This window comes from Gracilinanus agilis, chromosome 1 (genome assembly GCF_016433145.1).
Source record: "Gracilinanus agilis isolate LMUSP501 chromosome 1, AgileGrace, whole genome shotgun sequence".
Classification (NCBI taxonomy): Eukaryota; Metazoa; Chordata; class Mammalia; order Didelphimorphia; family Didelphidae; genus Gracilinanus; species Gracilinanus agilis.
In genome coordinates this window covers 54785684-54791970 of record NC_058130.1, presented here as the reverse complement: position 1 = coordinate 54791970, position 6287 = coordinate 54785684, and the positions used below count along the sequence as shown (strand labels likewise).

The 6287-nt window shown below is 36.8% G+C and overlaps 1 protein-coding gene across 1 annotated transcript in view; it reads right to left on the bottom strand.

The window, feature by feature from the left end:
* Window positions 1-6287, bottom strand: part of ATP2B2 (ATPase plasma membrane Ca2+ transporting 2) — a 174631-nt gene that overhangs the window by 50707 nt on the left and 117637 nt on the right. The window lies entirely within an intron of this gene.

The following is a 6287-nucleotide window of genomic DNA, read 5'->3' as shown; positions in this document are numbered from 1 at the left end:
GTAGTAGTAATAATAGTGATGGTGGTAGTGATGGTAGTGGTGGTGGTGATGGTGGTGGTGGTGGTGGTGGTGGTAGTAGTAGTAGTAGTAGTAGTAATAGTGGTAGTGCTGATGGTGATAGTAGGTAGTAGTAGGAATAATAGTGGTGATGGTGGTAGTAGTAATACTAGTACTAGTAGTATATACAGTAACAAATATATAATTTATATTTATATATTATATGTTAAAATGAAAATGTTAATTGAAGTAGTAATGGTACTACCACCACCCTACTACTACAACTACCATTATTTATTTTTAAATAGATGATCGTTCACAGGTAAACTCCAGACAACAAATAGGGATGCATTATGAGTTTCATTATACAAATCGATGAGCGTAAAGATTTCAACATCTGAATATATGAACACATGACATGAAAAAGACTGTTACACCTAGATTTTCTTCCTTCCTCTCTCTTGCCTCTTTCTTTTTAAACTGTTTTTCCTTTTTTTTGAGGGGTGGGAGAGGGAGTCCTACAGGGATACACCTCTGAAATGATAATGGTGGTCAATGGGAAAATATGACTGACTTTACAAAAATTAAACTTATATACACCTTCCAATCACCCATATTACACTAAATGAGGTTTGTCTTTGTTCTCCAGAGTTTCCTTTTTCCTAAATACCTGACAAGAAATAAGACATACAGAATCCTTATTACAATGCTTCAAGATTCTAGTTAGTTGAGAAAACACTGAATCTCACGGGCAACAAAAATAGCTATAGAAAAGAAAGGCTCTATATAAAGGAGTCAGACACAACTTATTTTATTAAAAGCAGGATCTCTAACCCTAAGTATGTAGAAAATGCACACACAGACGAGAGACAGAAAGTCTTCACAGATGAGCAAAAGGGAAATTCATGATTTTCCAAGGGGTCCCACATATTTTTACCTCCCCATCCCTGCTTACCTCCCTCTCTCAGTACAAGGCTTAATAGCTAATTGTGATGTATCCAAGTTTTGAACCAGGTAAGATTCTAATGTCTAAGAGGCACAGGACTTTGATCTGTTCTATTTCAGAAACAATCAGGTAAAAGCACACTGGCCTGGGAATCAGGAGACCTGGGTTCTAGTCCCGGCACTGCCACCAACTTGCCGTGTGACCTTGGGAAAGTCATGTCACCTCTCTTGGCCTCAGTTTGCTCACCTGTAAAATGAAGGGGTTGGTCTAGATTGATCTCAAAGGTCCCTTTCAACTCTAGCAACCTATGGTTTTAATGATCTTGTGAATCAAATATTCAGCAATTATAATTTGGGGGGCACTATATCCAAACATTTTCTATAATTTTCTTTTAATCAGGCAGTTAGTTATAGCTACTAGTTCACTAATATCCAAATAAGAAAATGAAGTTCTTAAAGAGACAGGTTTAATCCACTCTTTAGATGACAGATCCAAAGCACCTAGACACCATGAATTAGAAGGAAACCGAGTCTTGGAGAAGACTTAAAAATGACTTAGAAAATCAGTAGCAGGGGCTGTAGTGAAAAGGGCACCAAATATGAAATCTGAAGATCTGGACTAGAACCCTCATTCTGCTTCTTAGTATTTCTGGGACCACAGGCAAATCACTTCAACCCTTTGGAACTCAGTTTAATTATCTGAAAAACAAGACTTAGGCTCAATTATCTCTAAGTCCCTTTCTAAGACTACAACTATGAAATCCACAAAACCTTAGGAAGGGAAAGGACCTCAATGGTCATCTAATTGAATCTATCCTCAAAGAGAAATCTTTTCTACAACAAAAGTGGACATTCAGTTGTTTCTTGAACATCTCCAATGACAGGAAACTCACCTCTCAAGGCAGCCCATTCTGTTTATAGGAAGTTCTAAATGTTAGGAAGTCCCCCCTTATATTCAGCCAAAATCTTCCTCTTGGAAACTGGCCCTCATTAATCTTAATTCTTCTCTCTGAAGTCATACAAAATGAATCTAAATCTTTTCACATGACAGCCCTCCATGACAGAGATCATGATTCTTATCATACCCCCAAGTATTCTCTTCTTCTCCATGCTAAACATCTCTGATTCCCTAATCTGATTCCATTAGGTGGTCATCATCACGGTTGCCTAACCCAGGCTGTCAAAATCCCTCCCAAAATGTTGTGACCAGAATTAAAAAACAATCACAAAGATAGAGTGTGATTAAGATAGACTAAGGCTAGACTATCATCTCATCTCCTTCATCCAGGTTGCCACACCTCAGATTCTTTCATCTAGGTTTGTCATGATTCTAACTTGTACATATTGAATTTGCCCATCAGCAACCATTACTAACGTCTTTTCTATTAATTGCTTCCTATTACACCTCTTCCATCTTCCATTTTACATTTCATTTCATTAGATTTCTCCCATCATTCTAGCCTGTCAAACTTTTTTTCTATCATTACAGTTTTGTCATCCACTTTAGGTTTCCCTGATGGTTTAGTGTCATCCACAAATTTGATGAGTCATTTATTTATGCCTTTATCAAGTCATTGATAAAAATGGTGAACAACAAAACAAAGACAAGAATGGAACACAAGGGAACTCCTTTATAGGAAAAAGAAAAAAAACTTCTTTTCAGGTTCATGTCAAGTCATTGATCAAGACTTTGGGTTTGGTAATTCAACTAGAATTCAATCTAACTGTATTATCATAAAATTTATAATTCTTGATCTTTTCTATGAGATTTGAGACTTCCTGATACAAGCTCAACAGTCTCCCAAATTACAAGTACTCATGTTGCAAATGTTCATAATATTCATTTAATTAACTTTAATTTTAATTTTTGAAGAATATCTTCTTTATAACAAAAAAATCCTTTACTCATTAGTGAATCATTGTAGTCTTTTACAATTTTCTGCTTTACTTCATGGATGAATATGCTATACATGTTTGCATTATGGGTTATCCCCTAATATCCTTTAACTTAGTGAAGGCTGTGCTATGTGTACAAAGCACTCATGTAGTACATGAATAATTCCTTGAACAAATAGCACTACTACCACGTCTATGCTTCAGAGATCAGTCACTTCAGAGTTAGTCACTATAATGATATTTTTTATCATTTCTTTAAATGATATGCTTTATCAAACTTATTTTATTATGAAGTCTTTTTATTGGATTTAATAAAATTTTGCATTAACTAATGAGGATTAATATACTGTCACCATTTTATGCTAGTTGGAAGAAACTACATAAGAATTCATTGCATTTTAGAATCTCATTCACACGTTTTTATCTCTTTCTGATGCTTTAATGAATTTAAATTATTTAATAAATAATAATGCTTTAATAAATTGAGGAACAGATATGTGTTGTGCCTATAATATTTCTCTAATCTACCATTCTAATAACCTTACTAAAATGGAGATAAATTTAGTCTGAGGTGATTTATTCTTCATGAACCGATATTAGATTATAGTGATCACCTCTTTCTTCACTGTCAGCACTTATAATGTGTTTAATAAATGAGGAAACAGATTATCAGCATCTAGGTCATTAGCCTACACTTTGCAGAATTTATATTATGCCTTACTCTCTTTTAAAACTGGGACTATATTTACCCATCTCCTGGGCAGAAGCACTACTTCCATCTTCCCACTCTCCTTTAATGATCACCACTAGCAATTCCATGATCCCACAGTGCAGGGCTAGAAAATGGTGACCATGTAGTACAAGCACTTCCCCTCATTATTAATTACTAAAGAATAACACAAAACACAATCCAGAAAAGAGAAGTTATAATTACTCTATTTTAGAATCAGGAGCTTATCAGGAAAAAGAACTTTCTTTGCATATTTAATATACATATATTTAAAACCACACTTTTATGCAAATTATATGAATAAGTCTTCTTGAAAGTATCCCCATTAGCAAGAACTTTGTTTTCAATTCTATTTATGGTCAGAATTTGTTACTAACACAATTATTTTAAAATTCTTTTGATTTCTTATGGCTATCATGGTTTTGTTGAATGAAGTTTATGTTATCATCCTCTTTAAAGTACCACAATAATTTTTTAAGGAAATAACACAGGAAATTTTAAAAGTAGGATTAGACCTCTCACCTAAGAGGACTAGGTTCTGGACAAAGGAATCAACATAGGAGGGTCCTCCAGTGAAGTAATTCTGAAGCCTATCACTGCCATCCTTAGATCATGACGATGGAGTTATATTTAATATGGCCCAAGCATTTGGGCTTTACAGATTGGTTTCAAAACTCGAAATTTGACCAGAAGGGAAAAAAGTTCTCTACTCAAAACTCTTACATTCAGTTCAAGAGGAAACTCTGGAGGAGCTCCATGTTACCAATGGGAGACCCAGAACTAATGGACAAATTCAGTTCAGTGCAGAGTATTTGAAGTAGCTTCTACTTAGGTAAAGCACTGGGGAGACAATGATAGAACAAGATCAGACCCTGTCCTCAGAAAGCTTATCTTCTACTAAGTAAACAGATCAGTAAAGATAAGATTATTCAAAGAGACAGAAAGTGCTGTTGGGGTGCAGTAAAGTATACAACTGGGACAAGAGGTCACAGAGTCCAAACTAGACACAGCTGGAAAACAATGCCTTCTAACTCCCGCTATGAATGAGACAGGGACCTGACCAGAGTTTTAAGTATTTATTAATAAAATGAGAAGGTGAGAGATGGAACTTCCTTCACATACTCCCTACTTCTCTGCAACTCTGGGAGCAAATGCAAATTTGGGAGAAGCACTTCCAGTGGCAGAGAGAAAAGTAGCTCCTCTGACAGGTCAGGCTACTTGTAATATATTTCCTAGCTTTGTTTGCCTAAACACAAGCAACATTCCTGACTATTGGTCTCTCTTTATCAGTCCCCTGCTCATCCAGGAGCTCTATGAAGTGGTTCTCATAATCAGTTGGATACTGTTGATTAGAGTCTTATCAGCCTTATCTGCTATCTGGTGGCCAAATCCTACAACCTCTCAAACACGCTTTTCTTTGAGTGGCCTCAGAGGTCATATTAGAGCCCACACCTATGGAAACCTGACCATTTATTTAGTGGTACAAGGGTCTTGCTCAGGAGTGGAGAACCATGAGTGCCTTTCACTGTCCAGAATGAAGAGAACTCAGTCCAAGTGCCCAAGTGAGCAGCTCCCAACCTTTCAAAGTCATCCTTGTAATGTTCTTAGTGTCTGAATGTCTCCTAAATATCTTCTCATAGGTTCAATGTTTAGTTTCTTTTACTTAGTTCAAGTCAAGGGTAACCTGACATTAGTATTCAATGTTCTTTCATAGGATGCCAAAGTAAAGCCTTTTGTGAAGAGTACTCAATAGTTCTAAATACCTGGGCAGGTCACAGCTCACCATTTTGCAAACAGGTAAACTTATCTGTAAATGGCAAAGGCAAGCTATGAGATGTGACTCCGGAGCAATGAAATTTTAAACAGAGAAGACTAGAAATATGAGTTTTGCGCTTCATGGCAGTCATTCTAGAAGATCATAGATTTATTCCGATTAGATTGCCAAACTCAAGCCATTATAGGAAGTCTTCTTGAGTAAACTTGAGTTTGCCAATCATAAATATAAATCAATTTCCTTCTGTGACAATCACACCTTAGCCTAAACCATTAACAGGATTTCCCAGAGTGATCCGACATCTGAATAGCCTTTTGGACATTTCCCAGAACTAAATCCACCTTCGAAGGGTGAAAATTTGTCATTGCACTGTGCCTTAAGAAGGCAATTCTCATGGAAGAATTCTAAAAATATTCTAAGCAATGACAGTATCACTGGAGAAAGTATAGTGACCCAAAACTAAAGAGGCGAACACTCAAAACGGGTGGGGACAGTTGGTTTCCAATCTCATTACTTTATAGTCACACTTCATAGATTGCTCTGCCCAATTACAGACAGGGCTGCCTGTCTGCCACTGGTTGGGCAAGACCTTTCCAACAGCAGCAAACGAAGTACTTGATGCCATCCAAAAATGATTGAAGGACCAACGTATTCTAAAAGAAGGTTGATAGGGAAATAAATGACAAGTTACCTGTGACATTTCTATGAGTCATCCTGCGGGTGGCATTTGTGAAGCAGGAATAGAGCAATTATAAAACAACTTAGTCCTTTGGCTCCAAAGAGTAGAAAGGTGGGTTAATGTCCCCTCCTGAGGTAGCGGGTCACACAGATTAAATGGCTGCAGTTCTTGGTAGACCTACTCAATCCATGAGTCCTCTCTCTCTCTCTCTCTCTCTCTCTCTCTCTCTCTCTCTCTCTCTCTCTCTCTCTCTCTCTCTCTCTCTC